Below are 23040 nucleotides of genomic sequence, written 5' to 3' on the forward strand. Positions count from 1 at the left end.
TGCCTCAAATCCCATCCCCACCCTACTCCTTGTCTCTTGGACAACCATCCAGAGTGCCATGGCCATGTCTCCCATCCAGATGGCCACCCCACACCTGGCCTAAAGAGGGTAAATTAGACCCATTAGCCCATAGGCTATGCCCAGAGCAAAGCAAAGGTGTGCTCAGGCCTAACTGCTGCTGATGTCCAGCTGGTGGAGAACCGGGCTGGGTTTATAGAGACAAGAATTTGGCAGCAAAAAAGGGCTGCAGGGAGGCAGTGTGCAGTCCTTCCCTGGCAGGAGGGAGGTGTGTGGGGGAGCTACAGTGCTAAGTAGCCTGTGGTGACTCCTTGGGAGAAGGGAGTTTGGGCTGGTAGGATTCTCTGCATCTTGGGGTCTTTGAACCATCATTTCAAGGACTTCAATATCTGAGCTATGGGTGAGAGGATTATTCTAGCAGTAGGTGGGTGAGATTCTGTGGTCTGCGTTGTGCAGGGGGTCAGACTAGATGATCAAAATGGTCCCTTCTGACCTTAAAGTCTATGAGTCTATGGTAAGCCTAGGGCAGGGGAAGCCAGAAGCCAGAGCTGAGAAGTAGGAAGCAGTCCACAGGAAGAGCAACGTTGTCTGGGAGTGCACAGGCCACCGTTGCTAGAGAATGGGCCCCTGGACCGGAACCTGAAATAGAGGGTGGACCCGGGTTCCCCTTCTAGCCACAGGAGTGGAACCATCAGGGCAGCGAAGGGAAGACTGCCGTTTTTATAGGGAGGGACTTGATACCCAGAAGGGGGGGTTATAATGACCTGGTTGGAGGGCTGAGCTACAGTGGAGCATCATGAGTCCTGTGGCAAGAGAGAGACCCTGGCACAAGGAACTCCCAGAAGTGGGTGTCAGAGTTGGATCCAGTTAATCCCTAGAGAACCAGGAGGAGGTGCTCCAGTGGTGAGTGGGCCCCATGACCCTTGTACAATTGGGAGACGGTGCTGCTCTCATTGGAGTCCCTGGAAGTTAAATAACTGAATTCAGTGAGGCCAGGTCTTTGGAGAGACCTTGGAAATTTAGTCCCAAATCTTCACTGGTCTGAGGGCCAAATCCTGCAGTCCTTGCTCAGGCAAAACTCCCCAGACTTTTCACTAGGACCCCCCAAAAAGTTGGAGGAACAAAAGTTGGTCCCCCCCCCTTGGTCTGGAGAAGTTATCCACTAGCATCGCCTTTTTACACCCTTCCCTGCCCCACAGCCCTCTGGTTGCACTAATGTGGAGAGAATTGTTACAGAACAGAGACGCTAGGCATCTAGATCCTTGTCGTGATCTTTTTGCAGCTTGACCTATGTAGGGAGCAACCAAAGCTGGTGAGTGCTAGCATGTTGGGGGAATGGGATCAGCATGACTAGTAAACAACAACCCTCACTGTTCATAGAGAGGAAAGTCAGTCTCATGGTGAATGCATTGGCCTGGAATGCAGGAAATCCGCATTTGTTCCGTGTCTCTGCCACAGCCGCCTGCTGTGACCTTGGGCATGTCGCTCCAAACGTCACGTCGTTTTTCTGAGCCTCCTGAATTTATCTGGAGGCTCTTCCAGGCAGAGAGTGACTCCTGGCATGTGTTTGTGCGGTGTCCAGACCAACAAGGCTTTGGGCTGAGTTGAAGTGATAACAGAGTCATGGCAATCCTGCGGCTCTGAGACTGCTAGCAATCGGGAGAGAGCGCTTGGATTCTGTGTGGTAGCTGCAAGCAGATCACAGCGTCACAAAGGTCTGCAGAGCTGTAATGTGGGATTAGCTGTTTGCAACGTATATCAAAGGGCCAGCTCTCTTGCTCCGCAAGCAATCAAGCCATCGCAGAAGGTTGTTTTGAAAGGAATTTGTTACATGTCGCAATCTTATCTGATGTGCACATGGCAATTAAAGAGCCGGATCCTGCGGGAGTTTTGAGTACCTGCTGTGAAGTGCTGAGGGCTGCTCCACTCGCACTGACTGCATTGGGAGCGGAGGAGGCTCAGCGCCTTGCAGGGGGGGCTCAGCGCCTTGCAGAATTGAGCCCGTAGCTTGCTGCAGCTTCACACCCACTCTCCGGCATCCTGTCCTGTGTGGTTGGGGAGCTGTCAGCTGCAATTGCAAACACTGGTAAGCACAAGCCCCAGTGCCACCAACTCAGTTTGACCTTGGACAGGTCACTGAACCTTTCTGCCCCCACATTTCGGATCATTAAAATGGATGCCCTAACACTGAATGTACTAGACTAGCAGAGGAAGGCTGGCCGGCCTCATGGTTAAGGCACTAGCTGTGGATGGGTCTGTGTTCAGTTCCGAGCTCCTCCACACAGATTACCTGCATGACCTCAGGGAAGTCCTTAGATCAGGGTTCCCCCCTGGTAAAATGAGGATTGTTGTCCTGGTCTATTTAGCTCATAAGATCTTCAGGGCTGGGACTGTGTCTCACTACACAACCACGTGCAGCTCCTGGCACAACAGTGCTCTGCTCTGAGCTAGCACCTCCCAAAACCACCAGAAAACAAAGGCCCGCCACCCTGGGCTCCTTCATGAAAACCCCTGCAGCAGCATCAGGTCACGTGTCTTCTGCTCCTCTGGAATCGGATGCAAGCATCACCTTCGGTTTTTATATTAAAAAAGTCCCCACCTCACCCCCTGATCCCAGTCAGTCAAACCACAGTCCCTTCTTCACTCAAAAGCCTCTTGAACCACCCGCCCTCTGCCACGGCCAAAGGAAGCAAGATTATAATGTAAAAGAAGCAAACAAAGGGAGCCCCCTCCTGCCCAAGTTAGCCCACTTCTGGGTTTCCCAGTTGGTCTTTCCTTTGGACAGCCAGCTCTTTGGGGATGGGATTATTACTCTTTGTAGTATATTCCACAGAGCTAAGCACACTGTCTGAACCCAACATTTATCATATTATGAATGAATTAATTATTATTACTATAAACGCAGCAACGGAGAGCCTGGCACATAGCTCATTGAAGTCAGTGGAATGTTTTCCATTGTTGTCTATGCACTTTGGTTTGGCCCATTGGTCCCAACTGAGTTCACGCCATTTTGTTAGGCATTGTACACACACATTGAAAGGACCTGGAGACTAGCATTCCATTCCTGTTAAACTCAAGGTGACTAAGCCCTTTGCAAACGCGAATCCAGACACTCCACAAAGATTTGAGCTAGGACACACCTATTCCAGACAAGTGCCAAGAGAGAACCGCTGCCCCAAAGAGTTGATCATCTAAATGGACAACACAGACAGAAAGCCGGTTCAGTGGGGCTCTTCATTTTACAGATGGGGAACTGGCTCAAGGAGATTAAGGAACTTGGTCACATAGGGAAGCTGTGGCAGATCCTGAGTCCTTGGGTGCCAGTCAAAAGCCTTCACTTCAAGGGCATCCTTCCTCTTTAAGTACAGGTGATAAATAACCTCCATTTTCCTAACTTCTTCAAAGTTTCTTCTGAATCTGAGACTAGTTTTTAGAGGAACTGTTTAAATAAGAGAATAAGAGTGTGACATTCAGTCATTACTTAATACTTTCCCCGAATCCTTCGGTGTCAATAATGTGTGAAACCACAGCGAAATGCTGCATAAAGTTGAGGTTTTGCACAGATATTCCTAAACCTTGGTGGTCACCTGCAAATGAAACTCATTCACATCAGCTTTTGGATAATTACCAGCAGACATTTCACCGAAATGAGCACAACCTCTGAATAACACCGGAAATTCTTCAAGCCTTTGACATGCACATGCAAGATGGAGATGGCATTTTCTAGAACTTAGCTCAAAAGGCCCCGGATTTCAAAAGCGGTTTAGCATGGCCTCCATTTTGGGATGGCCAACATGAGACCCTGAAAGGGCCTGACTTACTGAGGGAGGTATTCGGCACTTTCTGGGGTTGCGAGTGGAGTATTCAAAACCACTAGTCCTTTTTGAAAGTCTTCCCATAATGTCACTCGACCAATGGCTCTATGGGAGAGTCGTACATCTGGAATTCAGGCAGCAACCATCAATGCCCCGCTTCAGAGAGGGAAGGTTGACAACTTCTCTTAAAGAAGTATGGCTTCTCCTCCCTTGAAATTGGCAGCCTGGCCAGTCAGCATCCTGTATCTCATTTGCCTTTTCCGATTAAGATTTTTGGGAAAGCAGGTGGCCAAGGCTGGGCCACAACATTTTGGCACCTGAGGCGGGGAGCTCAAATGATGCCTCTATATGCACATATGCACCAGCAGCAGACACAATTTTCTGCATTCTGGGTCCTAGTGGCACCCCCCCACAGTCTGGCACCTGAGGCGGCTGCCTCAGTGTGCCTCATGGTAAGGCCAGCCCTGCAGGTGGCAAAGCAACTCTCTGAGTGTCCAGCAGCCACAAGTTCAAACTGCTGTAGGGCTGAGGACCAATTGGGGCCAGGCACAGAGACTGCTCCTGCCGAGTCACCAAGTGACACTAGTAGAAGGTCTACAGGATATCTTGGATACTATTGACCCTGAGAGGGTGTTGACTCTTTTGGGGACTTCAGTGGGACTGGGCGGAACTGTTCTTGGGAGGCTCCATCCTTTTCTAACTGAGCAGACTCAAAGGCTGCTCGGCTCCCCAACCTGAGGGTGCTCTCCTGGGAGGTTCCAGCAGGCTCCGCGTTGTCACTCCTCTTGATCAATGTGCACATAGGAGATTGCTGGGGAGGCTCGGGAGGAGACGGAGGTTGCGGTGGTTTTAGTATGCGGTTAACACTCGGTCCTGTTGTTCCATTCACCAGGCCCTGCCAAAGGGTTCAGTTGCCTAGCCCAAGATTTGATGAGATCAGGGCAGTGGAGGGTAGGAGGAGTTACCTGTCCCCACCTCAAGGAAGCAGAAGCCACCGTTGCACAACTCACCACCATGCTAGGGGGAAGCAGTCATCCAGCAATATGAAAGACCGGGTGAATGGAACCGAAGGGCCCTTTAGCCTTGGGGGTGGTGTAGCTGTCTGTGGGGGAAGGGCATTGGGAGCTCACAAAGACGGGACTCGAAGGGCAGGGGAGGGTTGTATTGTTTAGGATTCCCCATGGGAACTGAAATCTGTCCAGCTTGAACCAGGCAGTGCAACCCTGCAGGGATGAGATGGTTTCACCCCCAAGCCCCATGAACAGAATCCCCAGACTCAAGTCACAACCTCCCCCTCCTGTACCAAACCCAGGCAGGGCTCTCAAAGCCAGATCACCGCCCGCCGTGTGACACGGTGGGAAAATGTGATCCATCGCTTGGATGCTGAGTGACCTACTTAGGGTATTTCCACTGATCAGCAAATTGTCACAGCGATGGTTACAGCCGGCAGCTTTGTTTACTAAGAAAATATCCGGTAGCCTCCCCTGATATTCTGGCAAATGCTGCAGGGAGGATGAAAGGTTCTCATTAGCCGTTTGCTTTGGGCTGTGGACCGATGCTTTACTGTGTCCTGCACTTAATGAATATGCCACAGCGCCATGTGCTAATAGCAATACACAGAAAAGGGGAGATCTTTAGTTTGAGTAACAAGGAGACACAAGGGAAGAACCTTTCAGAGGGTGTAAATTCAGGCATGTCGCACAGGAATAGCACGGACACTAATATTTCAGCTTCCTCTACTGTCATGTTTGTATTGCCACATGAATTTGAATTCCTTAGGTTTAACCATCCATTTAGAAAACCAAGTATTAGCCCCAAATGTCATGATGGTCTTTGCAAACCAAGAATAAATATAGCCAGAAAACAGCTATCAGCATAAAGTGAAATGCTATGTTTGACTCTCCCAAAGTGTAACTATAGACAGTTATATCCAATCCACATTAGCATAGAAAGGACACTTAAGAGTGACTGTAAAAAGGTCTGAAGCTCAGAGCCCTGTGGGTTTCTTTTAAAAAAAGGTATAATATTCATGGTAACAAGAGGAACAAACCAAGTACTGAACATACAAATTACCATTTGAAAAGGGAAATACATAATTTGCATGTAGATGTAAGAATGTAACAACTTTCAGCAAGACTGAAACCTTCCTATGCCTTCCATACATCAGCCGAGACCTCCACCATCTGACGCAAAGAAATAACTGCGCTAGCTAGCAGCAGTAAAGGGTTTGTCTCGTCTAGGGTATACAGCACACACTCTGCCGGGTTGCCCCATATGCAGCCCTGTCTTCCACACTCTATTCTGGCCCTAGTGTTGGCTCCACATTTCACAACAGGCAGGCTGCGTTCTGGAGAAACTCTCTGTCAGTCACCGAATGAAGTTACTGAATAAAAGCTCTGAGAGCGATGTGCTGACGCAGCAGCATCAGAACAGCGTGCCTCAAGCTCTCTGAGACTTTTTCTAACTGCATTTCCCATTACCCTGGCTTCTTCCCTGCCCCTCTGCTGATTGCTGGGGGCAGGGAGAACAGATGCATCTGTTCTCCTCTTTCCTTCCAATCTTTGGTTAAGCCGACAGACCTTGGTCATCGGTTGGTAGGATTGAACCTGGGACCTTAGGGGCTAAAACCATGAGCCCCTACTGAATGAGCTAAAAGTTAACTTCTCCCTAGCTAAGGCTTTAGTGCAAACTTGGCTGTCCCGCCTCAGTGCCTCTGGGTTACACTTGCTTACTCTGCACCCTGTCTAGCTGTGGAGTGGGGGGCAGCGACTGCAGTCTGTTTATTCAGTGCTGTGTCCAGGGACTGAAGTCAGTATGAGGAGGGCCGCCAAATGGTGACTTGTCTAGCCAAGGCCAGGCACAGAAAAGGAACTCGGGCTTTGGCTTTGAGGAGAAGAGAGCGCAGGCCTCCCAAGGCTCAGTCCGTGGCTTGGGGACCACTGTCTGTGCTTCCTGATTATGTCTAAGCCCACCATCTTAGCACCATGAAGACGCCTTAGACTTTCACGAGCTCCGGAGCGATGCCGAATCCCACCGCATCCGCAGAGACACAAACAGCACCAGAAACCGCTTGCTGAGGCGGCTGTACCTACCACTCCCGGCTTCCTAAAAATAGAGCCCAGAAAAGCTCTGCGCGGTGGTATGAGCCCTGCCAAACAAGCCTCGCGGGCTGAGTCACAGCGGAAGAACCCATCAGGCAAAGGTGCCCCACGAGCTTCCCAAGCGACTTGCCACCAGGCTCAGCATGTGCCGAAAGCAACTTTCACCAAGAGGGTTTTCAGAGGCTCACGCGCATCAAAGCCGAACTGAAACGCACAAATGGGGCTCTGCCCTTTTATCTTGCGGCAGAAAGGAGTAGGCGTGTGGAAGAGCAGACGCTGCAGGAGGCTTTTGGCCCTGCTAAGTGTCAATGCCGTCTTCCTCCCATGCCACGCTGCAGGGTGGGTGGGGAGGGTCCCGGCGCTACACTGGCACACCTACTCCTAGGCCTCTCCTGAAATAGCTGTGTGACGGTTCTTACCTCTCCCGGGCTAACCACCAAAACAAAAATACACAGAGGGCAGAAGGAAGACACGAGCTGAGTGAACAGCTGCCACAACCTGCTAGTACTAGGTGCGCCCCTTCTCCAGAGACAGTGGGTCACACATGTTACTTGTAGAACTGTTTTCTGTGGTGACCCCATCGCCGGTACCACACTGGAAATAACATTCAAAATGCAGGGGCTGCAAAATGCCTTGTGTAGTTATTTATATCTGCTGCAAAATGCTACCAGGTCAGAATCTCCCACTTGTTTACATGGTGGGAGCGTTTTACACCCACTTTGCACTAAATTTTCATGTGTAAGTGATAACATGGGGGACAGGATCAGGCCTAAAGCATTTTGGAATGGCTCCTTTGCTTACACGATGGATGAGACCCAAAACCAATAAGGGTCCCATCTTGCAAGATGCTGATCATCCCCACAATTCTCACTGCCATCAGGTGTCAGAAGCAAAAGCAGGAACACTCAGGGTGTGTCTAGACTACAGGGTTTTGTCGACAAAAGTGGACTTTTGTCGACAAAACTATACCTGCATCCACACTACTGCTGAGTTCTGTCGACATAACATTGACAGAACTCAGCAGTTTTGTCGACGCTGGTAAACCTCATTTTACAAGGCATAACGCCTTCTGTCGACAGAGTTTCTGTCGACAGAAGGTGTTATTGCATGTAAACTGTCCTTTGCGTCTACACTACCATGTCGACAAAGCAGCTTGCTTTGTCGACAGAACTGGCTGTAGTCTAGACGCTCTTTGTCGACAGAAGTTTTGTCGACAGAATCTGTCGACAAAACTTCTGTCGACAGAAGCCTGTAGTCTAGACGTACCCTCAGTGTGGATCTATACAGGGATCTGTACTGGGACCAGTCCCATTCAACATATTCATAAAATGATCTGGAAAAATGAGTAAACAATGAGGTGGAAAAATTTGCAGATGATCTAAAGTACTCAATTAAGCTCCAAGCAACTGTGAAGAGTTACAAAAGGATTTTACAAAACTGGGTGAGTGGGCAACAAAATAGCAGATGAAATTCAATGTTGATAGATGCAAATGATGCACGCTGGAAAACATAACCACTATACATCAGCAACACTACACATCTACAATGATGGGATCTAAATTAGCTATTACTGCTCAAGAAAGAGATGTTGGAGTCATTGTGGCTAGTTCTCTGAAAACATCCACTCAATGTGCAGTGTCAGTCAAAAAAGCAAACAGAATGTTGGGAATCTTTAAGAAAGAGATAGAGAATAAGACAGAAAATATATTGCCTCTCTGTACATGGTATGCCCACATCTTAAATACTGTGTGCAGTTCTGGTAGCCCAATCTTAAAAAAGATGTCTTGGAATTGGAAAAGTTTCAGAAAAAGACAACAACAATGATTAAGGATGTGGAACAGCTTCCACAAGAGGAGCGATTAATACAACTGGAACTTTTAATCTTGGAAAAGAGATGACTAAAGGGGATCTGACTGAAGTCTATAACATCATGACTAGTATGAAGAAAGTAAATAAAGAAGTGTTATTTATGCCTTCTGTGGCGGGCCCCTCCCGCCTGAGTCCCCAACACCGCTACGATGCAGTTTATAGCTGGCCCTTTAAGCAAGGCCTAGGCCCTCTGGCCTGAGTCCACAGCGCAGTCACCATGCAGTTTGTAGCTGGCCCTTTAAACAAGGTCTAGGCCCTCTGGCCTGAGTCCACAATGTAGTTCAGGGGTTATAACGGGGCACACCCCCGGGTAGGGGGACCCGGGCCCACCCTACTCCACCGGCTCCCAGCCCAGGACCTTGTGAGCAACCAGGTAACGGGTCACTCCCTCGGCGGGGCAGTCCGGCTGAAACGCACCGAGGTTCTCTCGGCGGGAGAGGCGGCTCCCGCTCCTGCCTTGGGCCACTTCCTAGCCAGTCCCCGGGGGTGCCTTCCCCTGTACCTGCCCAGCTGGCTGCGAGCTCCGTGCCGGCGTCCCCTCAGTCAGTAGTCCCGGGATTGCCCCAACTCGCCTCCGCGTCCTTTTCCGCCTCTCCTGGCATCCCCAGCAACAGCTGAGAGGGAGCTCCCTGCCCCGGTCCTTCTCCTCCGGCCGTCTCTCCAGACTGAGTCTTTCCCCAGGCTTTTATAGCCCTGCTGCAGCCCGGGCATGCTTGGTAGAACTGTGGGGGAGGGGCCTCTGCAGCCAGGTAAACATGGCTGGGCCCTGTAGGTTCAGTGCGGGGCTGCCTTGCCCCGTCACACCTTCTCGTAACGCAAGAGCTATGGGGTCATGAAATGAAATTAATACACAGCAAGTTCAAAACAAATAAAAGGAAGTTTTTCTTCCTGCAGTGCACAGTCAACCCATAGAACTCCTTGCCAGAGGATGTTGTGAAGACCAGGACTTTAACAGGGTTCAAAAAAGAGCTCGACAAATTCATGAAGCGTAAGTTCATCAATGACTATTGCCAGGATGGGCAGGTGTTCCTAGCCTCTGTTTGTCGGAAACTGGGACTAGGTAACAGGGGAAGGATCACTTGATGATTCCCTATTCTGTTCTTTCCCTCTGAAGCACCTGGCATTGACTGCTCTCAGAAGACAGGATACTGGGTTAGATGGACCTTTGATCTGACTCAGCATGGCCATTCTTATGTTCTTAATTATGACGTGTGACCTTGAGCAGATCAAGAATGACGACAGGGCTCTGGGAGTACGGGTGAAGGAGTTTGGAGCATAGGTGTTGTTCTCTTCAGTCCTTCTTGCCACAGGTAGGGGCCCAGGCAGAGACAGGTGCATCGTGGAGGTAAATGCCTGGCGGCAAAGATATTGTCACCAGGAGGTCTTTGGCGTCCTTGACCGTGGAATGCTGTTCCAAGAAGATGGACTGCTAAGCAGGAATAGGGTTCACCTTTCAAGGAAGGGGAAGAGAGTATTTGGATTCAGACTGGCTAACCTAGTGAGGATGGCTTTAAACTAGGTTTGACAGAAGCAGGTGACCAAAGCCCACAGGTAAGTGAAGAAGATGGAGACCTAGGAGATGGCTCAGAAATGGGGGAGCATGGGCTATAATAGCAGAGATAAAAGAGGGACAATGCCTATATACAAATGCAAGACGTATGGGGAATAAGCAGGAAGAACTTGAAGTGCTAGTAAATCAACACAACTACGACATAGTTGGTATCACAGAGACTTGGTGAGATAATACACATGATTGGAATATTGGTCTAGAAGGGTACAGCTTGCTCAGGAAGGATAGGCAGGGAAAAAAGGAAGGAGGTGTTGCCTTATATATTAAAAATATATGCACTTGGACTGAGGTGGAGATGGACATAAGAGACAGATTTGTTGAGAGTCTTTGGGTTAGGTTAAAAAGGGTAAAAAACATGAGTGATGTCATGCTAGGGGTCTACTACAGACCACCTACCCAGGTAGAAGAGGTGGATGAAGCTCTTTTTAAACAACTCACAAAATCATCCAAAGCGCAGGATGTGGTGGTGAGGGGGAACTTCAACTATTCAGACATCTGTTGGGAAACTAACACAACAGGGCACAGAGTATCCAATAAGTTCTTGGACTGCACTGGAGACAATTTTTTATTTCAGAAGGTTGAGAAAGCTATTGGGGAGAAAGCTGTTCTACATTTAATTTTAACAAATAGGGAGGAACAGGTTGAAAATTTGATAGTGAAAGACAGGTTGGGTGAAAGTAACATGAAATCATAGACATCATGATTCTAAGGAATGGTAGAAGGGAGAACATCAAAATAGAGACAGTGGATTTCAGGAAGGCAAATATTAGTAAACTCAGAGAGGTGGTAGGTAAGGTCCGATACGAAGGAAGACTAAGAGGAAAAACAACTGAAGAGAGCTGGCAGTTTTTTAAAGGGACATTATTAAGGGCTCAAAAGCAAACTATTCCACTACGTAGGAAAGATAGAAAGTATGGCAGGAGACCATCTTGGATCAACTGGAAGATCTTATATGGTCTAAAAATAAAAAAGGAGCAGTATAAAAAGTGGAAACTAGGTCAAATTACGAAGGATGAATATAAGCAAACACACGTATGCAGGGGCAAGATTAGAAAGGCAAAGGCACAAAATGAGCTCAATCTAGCTAGAGACATAAAGGGTAACAAGAAGATATTCTACAAGTATATTAGGAGCAAGAGGAAAACCAAGGACAGAGTAGACCAACTGCTCAGTGAAGAGGGAGAAACAATAACAGGAAACTTGGAAACGGCAGAAGTGATTAATGATTTCTTTGTTTCGGTTTTCGTCAAGAAGATGGATGGTGACAGGATGCCTAACATAGTGAATGCTAGGGGAAATGTGGTAGGTTTACACATTAAAAATTACTTAGAAAAGTTAGATGTCTGCAAGTCACCAGAGCCTGATGAAATGCATCCTAAAATATTCAAGGAGCTGATAGAGGAGGTATCTGAGCCTTTAGCTATTACCTTTGAAAAATCATGGAAGTTGGGAGAGATTCCTGAAGACTGGAAAAGGGCAAATATAGTGCCCATCTATAAAAAGGGAAATAAGAACAACCTAGGAAACTACAGATGAGTCAATTTAACTTTTGTTCCAGGGAAGATAATGGAGCAAGTAAGGAATCCATCTGCAAACATCTGGAAGATAATAAGGTGACAGGTAATAGCCAGCATGGATTTCTAAAGAACAAATCATGAGAAACCAATCTGATAGCTTTCTTCGATAAGATATCAAGCCCCGTGGATAAAGGAGAAGGGGTGGACGTGGTATACCTAGACTTTAGTAAGGCATTTGACACAGTCTTGCATGACCTTCTTATCAATAAACTAGGGAAATGCAATTTAGATGGGGCTACTATAAAGTGGGTGCATAACTGGCTGGATAACCACTCTCAGGATATGTCTACACTACCCTCCTAATTCGAACTAGGAGGGTAATGTATGCATACCGCACTTGCAAACGAAGCCCGGGATTTGAATTTCCCGGGCTTCATTTGCATAAGCCGGGCGCTGCCATTTTTAAATCCCGGCTAGTTCGAACCCCGTGCCGCGCAGCTACACGCGGCACGGAGTAGCTAGTTCGGATTAGGCTTCTAATCCGAATGAGGAGTACAGCTAGTTCGGATTAGGAAGCCTAATACGAACTAGCTACTCCGTGCCGCGTGTAGCCGCGCAGCACGGGGTTCGAACTAGCCGGGATTTAAAAATGGCGGCGCCCGGCTTATGCAAATGAAGCCCGGGAAATTCAAATCCCGGGCTTCATTTGCAAGTGCGGTATGCCTACATTACCCTCCTAGTTCGAACTAGCGGGGTAGTGTAGACATACCCTCAGAGATTAGTTATTAATGGTTCACTATCATGCTGGAAAGACATAACAAGTGGGGATCCACAGGATTCTGTTTAGGTACTGGTTCTGTTCAATATCTTCATCCATGATTTAGATGATGGCAGAGCAAGTACGATTATTAATTTTCCAGGTGATACCAAGCTGGGAGGGGTTGCAAGTGCTTTGGAGGATAGGGTCAAAATTCAAAATTATCTGGACAAACTAAAGAAATGGTCTGAGATAAACAGGATGAGGTTTAATAAGGACAAATACAAAGTACTCCACTTAGGAAGGAACAATCAGTTTCACACTTACAGAAAGGGAAGTGATTGTCTAGGAAGGAGCACTGCTGAAAGAGATTTAGGGGTCATAGTGGATGACAAGTTAAAACATGAGTCAACAGTGTGATGCTGTTGCAAAAAAAGCAAACCTGATTCTGGGATGCATTAACAGGAGTGTTGTGAGCAAGACACAAGAAGTACTTCTTCCACTCTACTCTGAGGTTTTAATTGGAGTATTGTGTCCACTTCTGGGCACCACACTTCAAGAAAGACGTGGAGAAATTGGAGGCAGTCCAGAGAACAGCAGCAAAAATTATTCTCTTTCGCTGTAAGTGGTCTAAGTGCCACTACATAGGACAGTGAACCACACTAGGGGTATGTCTAGACTGCATCCCTCTGTCAGCAGAGGGATACAGATTAGGCAGGTCGACATTGCAAATGAGGCAGGGATTTAAATATCCCATTCCTAATTTGCATAAAAATGGCCACCGTGTTTTGCTGACTCAGCAGTTTGTCCTCAAAAAGTGCAGTCTAGAGGGGGATCTGTTGAGAAAGAAAGCCTTTTTCGACGGATCCTGTAAACCTCCTTGCAGGAGGCATAAGGGATCTGTCAAAAAAGGCTTTCTTTCTCGACAGATCCCCCTCTAGACTGCCACTTTTTGCTGACAAAGTGCTGAGTCAGCAAAATGCGGTGGCCATTTTATACAAATTAGGCACGGGATATTTAAATCTTTGCCTCATTTGCAATGTCGACCCGCATAATCTGCATCCCTCTGCTGACAGAGGGATGCAGTCTAGAGATATCCTAGGTGTGTGGATTACAGGAGGACTAGGTGGGAGATGAGGTGCAGGAGTGAAGTCGGTGTGGGGAGTCTGAGTGGGATTGGGGGGAGGCAGTGCAGGGCTGGAGTAGCAACACCAGGTCCTCAGTGTAGGAGGGGTGAAGCCCTGAGCCTCAGGGGCCAGATCCAGGCAAGCCGGGAATAACATTTGGCACCCTGGCTTATGTCCTCCACAGATGAAGTAAAAAATATGGCCATGCTCTTGTCTTGGTGGTACTAATGGGCAGCTGAGGCACAAGATTGTGTCTTCCCAGGGGAGTCTGTAGCTGAGTCAGGCAGCAGTTCCCTCTGCCCCATAGCATCCCTAAGGGCACATCACTCTACACTGTGATAAAATACCTGTGGCTCAGAGTCTGAATCAGGTAGCTTGGGCTGCAGGGCTGTAAAATTACAGTGTAGCTCTTCAGGCTTGTGCTGGACCCTTGGCTCTGCAGTTATCCCCCACTTCCAGGGCTCTCAGATCTCAGACTCCAGTCTGAGCCCCCATGTCTATGTCATGGTCAGAAGGAGTGCTGACCAGAACCCAGTGACTAAGGGGTTAACTCAGGTACCTAGCAAAGGTGTATACTGGCAGAGAGGGGGGTCGGGCAATCAGCCAGTAAAAATTCAGGTTTTTTTCCTCTCTCTCTTCTTTATTTGAGATCAGAGCATTTTCTCCCAGGTATTGAGGGAGAAGGGGGAAGCTTCTCTCTCCAAGAACGGACTTTTTAAAATGTGTAAGTGGAGAAAAGTTTAGTCCGTCAGGGTTTATTGTTTTCCTTGTTTGGGGGTTTCGAAATCATGTCTGAGCTGGCGAATTGTTTTTCTCTTTTGTAACTAAGGATCACAGCCCAGGGACTTTCCATGAGTATATATCAAATTGTGGCTATTTACCATCTAGCCAACTTACTAGGCTTCCAACAGTAGTTTTGTTTTGAATATGAAAGAGTTTTCTTTTTATTGTAAGTAACCGGTGTTGGTTGATTGTTGTGTCCTTAGGACTAAGTGCCTAGTTACAAGGGCAGAGTCCATTGTTGTCTGCGAATTCCCTCTGTTTTACCCAATTCCAAGCAAAATGGAGGTTGGGGCAAGAGGGGAGAGCTTTACCTTAGGGAGGGGATTCACAAGTGATCTTTTCCCTGGAAAAGGGTTTATTTTTATATTTTCTTGTAATCATTTGGGTGGTGGCAGCAAGGAATCAGTCTTGGGTTTTGTTTTGTTTTTTAATCTCCGGGGGACTGAGATTGAAAACGTTTGTCTCTGGGAATCATAGAAACAGGTTTTGCAGTGTTTATTTGGTTAGCCAGCCCCTCCCATTTCTGCACATATAATACCAGCTTGGGGGATTGAGCTGTGACAGTCTATAATGCAGTTTTATAGACCGGCAGCCAATGAACCCATGAACCCAAATCAGCTAACCTGGTCCAGCCATGGCCACCAGTCATGTACTTTCCCAAGCAAGGGCATCCTTTCAAAACTTGCTGTGAAGAAGAGGGGAGACTGCAGTGCGGGGAGTTCGGAGAAGTGGTGGTGCCCAGGCAGCCTTTCTTCCTGGATCTTGGCCCCCAGTCGGAGTCACATTCTATAACAGTTCCATGAACAGGAGATGTTCCCGAGTTCAAAAATGGAGCAGACAATCAATGGGCTGAGCAACTCAGCCTCCTGGGCGGAATTGAATAGATTCTGCTCATAGAGATGATGGAGAACAATCCTTCCCAAAAAAGCTTCTCCACGAACACCTGACCACCTGTCTGTGACTTAACGGGAGAGTTAGTATGGAGGCAGATGGGAAGGTTGCATGAACACGACAATTTACTTGTTGCTGAAATCCCCAGAGAGTGCTCTGTTTAGTGCCTCAAGCCAAACAGAGAACACAACACAAGTATGACCAAGAATCACAGGGCCACTTGCAAGACAAAGCTGGGGCACAACAAATACAGCTCACGATGCTGTAATAGCAACCCCCAACACTGCAGTGTTAGCGTGTAAGCTATAGGCCAGGTCTACACTAGACCCTACAGCTCAGCCTAGGGCACACAACTCCAGGTACATACAATACATAGCTGGGGTCTGCTTACCTTAAGCTGAGTTTAGTGGCATCCCCACAATGGGAAGCCGACAGGAACAAACACTCCCATCAGCTTCCCTTACTCCTTGCAAATGTGATGTAAAAAAGGGGTACCCTCTGAGTTTGATTTAGTGAGTCTTAACTAGACTCACTAAATCAAACTCCAGAAGGTCAGTCGTGGCAGCGGCGATCTTCTCTATAGTGAACACAAGCCCATAGTGTTTAGGGCCACCAGTGAAAGGTTTCTTTATAAGGAACTAAAGCTCTGAACACTGCTAGTCTTAGGAATGCCAACACTCAATGCCTGCATTCTCTTTCCAGCTCTCATGGAGACACTGCCTGTTCCACCAGAACTGGGTGCTTCCTGATTTTGCACTAACCCTTCATTTTCCTTTGCCTTCAGACAGTTGATTCTGGAAGCAGAGATCCCTTGTAAAGATGCTTGGCTGCAAATGTTGAATCACAAGCAGAACCTCTGATGCCAGCTCAGCTCTGCCCCCTGCTGATTCATCCTGCACCCAACCATCCATCTCGCACTCAGCCAGACACTGCCTGGTCAGGAAAGAGATTGGTGAAAAGAAATTAACAGTGCAGCCACTGTGGTGCACTAAGTGACGGTGGGAAAAACTCTAATATGGGACTCATTTTCTGAAGACTGACTAAAGATAACTCTCAGAAGTACACTAGAAAAAGTGGACTGGTCTGAGGCTAGTTCTAAGACTGAAAAGCAAGGAGCTCTGTTAGGAGGTGACGGGAAGAAAGCTGCATTACCATACGCACTGCTGGAGGGGGAAAATCACTTTCTACTAGTCAGTGCAAACGTTAAGTGACACAAACAGATCTCAGAGTCTGGGCCTGCTCCTGCCCTCACTGACATTCCTAAAAATTCCCAGCCCTCCGTATGTCTCAGGATTTGCCCCTCTGAGGCCCAGTCCTGTCAGGATAAGTATATTTGGACTGATGATTGCTCAGCATATCAAGAATCAGGCACACGCAGACATCCCCCCCATGTTGTGGCAGTCTGCCAAGGAAAACGTTTGAAAGATCATTCTTTCTGAGATGGGGTTTGCAGGGGTTCCACCATTTTCCTGGTTTAACTTCCTTCCGCCATCTTCACAGGCCCTCGAGGCAGCCACTGGCCTCTTCTATTAGCACACAGGGTACTTTAGCCCCTGACTTTTCCATCTCAAAGGCTGGTGGTAGGAGGGGATGAGGGTTAGAACTGCAGGAGAGCAGCACCTAAGCCTTTCACAGAAAGGACTAATTGGCCTGTCATCCCTCCTCCCACCAATGAGTGAGAATCTTGGCTGCCTCCCATAAGCACTCTGCCTGCTGAATTTTTTGGACTGGCTGCACGACTGTCTCTTGGTGATGGAAACTCGGTCACGTTCACTGTCTCTCCACCCCATTCTAGCTGGATTGACTAAAGCGTTCTGTCATTGAGCAGGCCGCATCCACTCCAGAGTTAGGTCAGCACAGTTACAGTGCTCAGCGGACAGCACTAAATGTAGCTCTAAAATTTTAAGTGTAGACTACGTTTCAGTCTGAAGAGGGCCAGGAACAAGCTCTGAGTAGTGTGACCTGCTCCAGTCAGCACAGGGAGGGGTTAACTCTGGGGCTCCAGGAGAATAATTTCAATGCAGTGTGTTAACTATTCATTGCTCATGAAGAACAGGAGTGGGAAGGGCGCAGAGCTGCATAGTTTACTATCAATGTCGTCTCCCTTGGAGCAAGCTGGCAAGACTGTGTCCAGCCCACCCTTGGGTGCAAATGCAGAGAGGCTGAGAGTGCGGGGGAGCGCTCCTCTCTGAACAACAATGTGGGACTAGGTCTCTGGGGCAGCCCAGAAGAATTCAGGAAGGACCACAGATGTTCCAGGATGAGAGAGTCACAGTGCTCTCTGGGGAGTGGGGGGGGCCAGACGTGTGATGTGATGCGGGGTGGAGAGGGAGTGATACACAGCCCAACTGGGGGGAGGGGCACCAAGAGTTGGGAAGTCCAGCACATGGCTCAGCTGAGCTGGGGGGGTGAGGGGGAGGGATGGGAGCTGTCACACAAATCAGCTGGGCTGTGGTGGGTCTGGGAACCCGTACATGGCTCAGCTGGGCTGCAAGGGGAGCCAGGAAGCTCTGGGAGGAGGGGGGGGGGGGAGACAAGCAGCAGGGGGGCCAGAAATGACCTCCCCTGGTCCAGCAAAATCTCTCATCTAAGAACCAGTCAGGCCCCAAGGGTGAGGAGCAGGGAGGTCCAACCTGTACTATGAAGGGAACTCGATAGCATAGAAACCCTGTGCCAGTGGGTGAAGTTCTCCCTATTATGTGAAGTAAATATAAGTCTTTGTTGATATATAATAAAAACTAAGGAGAAGATGAGGTTAACAGTGAATTATTAATATTTAAAATAGCAACAAGTATTTGAATTATTGGAAATTAAAAAAAATTGAGAAAAAAAGCTTTTAGTCCTTGTGCTATAAAAACAGGGAGGGTGACTCTTCCAAAATTAGGTATCTATTGCTGAATCTGTTCCACACCTCCAACATTCGAAAGTAAAAGGGCAGGCGCATCAAAAAAGGAACAGTCTGGAAACATTTGGAATTACATGGAGATGTGGTGATGACTTTATACTGCGAAGATGAGAAAAATACCATGTGTTTCCTAACTAAAAACGTGTTGTAATGTATGCTGATGAACTCTGTGTAATAGACATATTATGTATACACACACACAGACACACAGTTATATACACACAGGGTGTCTTTTTCCCAGTTCCTCCCCCTCTTTTCTTCTTTATATGTGCACGCTGTAAAAATCCAAGCGTTTCTAAACTTACAGGCAATTTTTTATTTTGGTTTTTCTTTGACACACCACGTTAATCAGGTGGTAAATGTTATGGCTGATAGCTCAGACTCCAACCTGGAATGGTGCAGAGGATTTGGTGAGGAGTTCTAGATAAAGGAACTGCATTTCCACATGCTGCTTGCCACCCCAATAACCATTATTCCATTTTTCAGGGGGGTAGCCATGTTAGTCTGTTTCAGCAAAAACAATGAGGAATCCCATAGCACTTTAAAGACTAACGCATTTATTTGGGCATAAGCTTTTGTGGGCTGGAGCCCACTTCATCAGATGCATGAAGTGGAAACTACAGTTTGGCAGGGATATATGCAAAGATGGGAAAGTGACATCCCTATACCTGATGATCCACATAGTAATGTACCACTCCCATCTTTGCATCTGTGTAAATATCCCTGTCAAATGTCGTTTCCCCTTTTTGCACCTGACAAAGTGGGGTCCAGCCCATGAAAGCTTATTCCATTTATATCCTCAGATATAAGGAATAAGGGTTCGCCTCTCTGATTTTTCTACAGATATAACAGATGGGTCAGGGCAGTCACTTTACTGGTTCAGTAGCTCACCATGCTACTGTTTCTACAGCTCTAACACCACTCTGCAGGTGAGGGGCTTTAAAAGACACTGGCCAACGGGATGGATTTATGGATCCGGATGAGAATGAGAAGAGGGTAGGTACAAGCTCAAGGCCTAAACTGCATAAGGTGTTTGGGATCTGACTCGAAAGCTAAACAATGCAGAGTCAGGACCTTGTGCTTAACCTCTCACTCCTGCACAATTCTCAGCAGAGTTTCGCCAGAACAAGGAGGTCAAGTTGAGTCTAATTTATTTCCTCTCTGATTTCCAGCCACCTCCACCAGCTGGCATTTTGCTGTAGGACTGGGGAAGGGAAGAGGAATGTCGTTTGCCTGTGGGTGAATTTCACCCCTATTATGTAAATCAAATTGAATATATAAAGCTTAAACAAAGATGTCAACTTCTTCCCAAGCCATTTGCTCACAGGGAACGGCTTAAAAAACCCCAAACCATGAGCACTGTGTTTCTCAGGGTATCCAGATCCACTGCGCAACCAGGCACAAGGATGAAGATGTCTTTCTTTCCCTCTCAGCTGGATTAGGTCAACCTCTAGCCCTTGGGTTCCTTCTAAGGAGATTAGCAGGCCACCTACATTCTCACACTTTTGTGCTGATCCAAAATCTGACTCACTGAAGTCAATGGGTATGTTGCTTGAGTAAGGATCAGCACCTTCCACTAACATCTAAGGTGAGGGGGCCCTTTGCTGCCAGGAGCAAGGGCAGATTCTGCTCACAGACAGGGAGTATATTCGCCGATCTGATGGGCATTGAAACAGCGCCATTTACAAGCTGAGGACACAATGAGGAGGCTATAGACATGGTAGCAGCCCCAGCCGCACTAGTCTATTAATGCTCAGGATGCACCACAAATGCAGCATTTTATTTAGGTCGGAAACCTCCATAACAAGACCCAGCTCCACCTGGGTCAAAGTTATAAGGGTCAAAGGAATGAGCCTTTGAATATCCCTATCTAGCAATAATCATGGGCGGTGGGTGAAGATAGGTAGGGCTGAGGGAAGCAAGCTCCCAGCCCTGCCTCCCAGTCCGACCCCTTCTGCCCCAGCTCCTACCCCCATTGGAGCCAAGGCCCACGCCTCCCACCCGGAACACCAGAGGGCAGTGGGGTGGGGAGGTGGGTAGCATGCTCAGGGGCAGAATCACTCTGCTCTCAGTTCGCCTACAGTAGGTGTTCTGGGGTAGAGTATGGTGGGGCCAGGCTGGTGGTTTGGGAAGGCAATGCCTTCCCTTGCCTCCTGTATTTGCCACCCTGGCAATAATTTTCCTTCCCCCCACCTACTGGCATAACATTTCCAGGAGGGAGGGGGCAGGAGCATGTTGCCAGGAAGGAGGACTGACCTACACCATATACAGTTTTGAGTCCATTAATTTAAAATGAGTTTAAAAGCCATCAGACGAAGCTGGAATGCCCAGAACAGGATGCTAAGCTATTTACATAACACATCCACAGTGGGATGCATGTTTCCTATGTGACACTAAATGAGTAGTTAGTGCAATGGGACACCGCCGTATTCTTTTCTCAGCAGCAAGGCTGCATTGCCTTTGGTTGCTTTCAGACTCAACACTCAGCTGGCAGCCCTATGTGCTGCCCTGAGGGGTAAGAAATCATGTCCCTTGCAGGGTGTGATGTGCTAGGGTCAGTCTGCGTTATCGACAGGATGGGAGCCATACTGGGAATAGGAAGAGGCCAGTGGTTCTCAAGCTTTTTGGCCCACAGCCCACACTCCTCAACACAGACCTTTCCATGGACCACAAGCCAACTACCCAGGATGAGAAAATGGATGCAGGAGGAGGTGGGGGGAGGGGTCTGGCTAGGAGGTTGGGTGCAGGAGTGGGGTAGGGGGCTCTGGGAGGGAGGGTGCGTGTAGGAGTGGGGTGGGGGTGGGGAGGTCTGAGGGAGAGTGCAGGCAGGATGGGGAGTCAAGGAGGCAAGTAGAGTACAAGAGCAGGGTGGGGGTGGGGAATCTGGGATGGAAGGTGGGGGTGCAGGATCTCAGTGGGAAGGGGTTGTGGGAGGGAGATGGGGGTACAGTGTCTGGACATGAAGAGAATGGGGGGGGGTGTTTGTCTGGTTTCAAGCTCCCAGGTACCGGCCCCCCTGCTGCTCCCATTGGCCATGATTCTGGCCAATAGGAGCAGCAGGGAAATCCTCCAAGCAAGCGGGTTCCTGTGCTGCCCTCCCCCTAGACAGAAGGAGGGAGAAGTGGCAGCATGCAGAGATGCTTCCTCCTCTTACCAGTCAGATCTAGCCCACAAAACTCTCCATCTAGGCAAGACTGCACCTTATTCACCAACAGGACTGGGAGAGAGGGAAGGACACTGTTACCCTGGGGGTGGGGAAATCTTTTGCCTAAATAGTGAGGATTGGGCACTTTCTATGGCCTTTGAGATTCCAACAGAAGACCTGCTACCAGCTGGACCAGACCCTCAGTCACTAACATACCCAACAGCGGAGCAGTAATGTTTGGAAGAAGTGCTAAATACAAAATGAACGGGAAGGAAATAATGGCAATTTTAAACACATGGGGAATAAAGAGTGAAATTTCCTGCGGATGTTCACCCTGCTCCTGAAGCGGAACATCCTTTTCTGCACCCACCTCCAAAAATCCACAGGGCTGGGCTTGGCTGAAGGGCAGTGCAAGGAACCTGGGCATTTATGACAAGTCTTTGCTCAAATTTCCTAGTCACAGCATCTGCTGATTCAGTTCCAGCCTTTGCACCCCTCATACAGACTCCAGATGGTCACAGATCTACCTGACAACACTGCCAGCAGTTGCATTGTCTTCTGCAGCACTCACAGCTCCTCCCATCTCTGGAATCCTTCAGCTGGGAGCAATGGAAGGAAGCCTTAGCAAAAAGTGCTAGCAGAGAGGGTGCCAGAGATGGTTAGTTCCTTAGGGAAGATACTGCCCCTACACAGGCCAACCACACCACTGGCTTTTGGACAATTCTGCTCTGTAAAATAAAGCCTGACAAACCAACCTTGACGGTTTCCTAGATTTTAAGGCCAGAAGGGACCATTATGCAGGCGATCAGAATCGCTTATCATAACATGGGTGATACCAGGCAGACTGCCCATCAGCTTATTTCTTGATTGGCAAAGGAGGATGAACACATTCAACCAAAAAACAGCATCTGATCACTTTCGAAGCTCTGGCACACAACGCTGGATGCTTCAATTAAAACATTGGTGCAGTAAAGCCACAATTATTTTGTTTGCATGTCTGCATGGACACAAAGAATTGTGTCCGAGGGGCTGAGAAGTCGGTGCTTGGGCAGCTCCCCAAGTTAGGCTTTCAAGCTGTGGGGTCCAGCATTTCTGTAAGTGCTGCTAGGCGAATAGAAACAAAACCACTAGAACTAAAGATAGTGCAAGATTTTAGGAGCCTATTTTCACTCTCTGACAAAGTGCCATAGATAACCCAGGGATTGCTCTCAATTCACATGCTGCTGTGTCACTGGACTAGAAGGAGTATTTCCCGGAAAGATGATTTCAGTGTTAGCAAATCAACACTTCTGATGGTAATAACAGGTCATCTACCATTCCAGAAATGATATAGAAAAAAACCCATCACAGGCCAACCATTACTTCTGCATTAAGAGGGTCACAAACTTTTTGTTTATGTTTCTAGGTAGATGTTTGCATTACTGGCAAAGGTGAAATCTATTCCAGTAGCTTGCGTACATGTGGTATTTGTAAATGTGCAATATGTAGGGCATGTGTGCAGAAGTGTGAAAGGCTTCTAGTCAACAATCTCCAAGAGTGATC

This window comes from Pelodiscus sinensis, chromosome 13 (genome assembly GCF_052426305.1).
Source record: "Pelodiscus sinensis isolate ZL-2025 chromosome 13, ASM5242630v1, whole genome shotgun sequence".
Taxonomy (NCBI): domain Eukaryota; kingdom Metazoa; phylum Chordata; order Testudines; family Trionychidae; genus Pelodiscus; species Pelodiscus sinensis.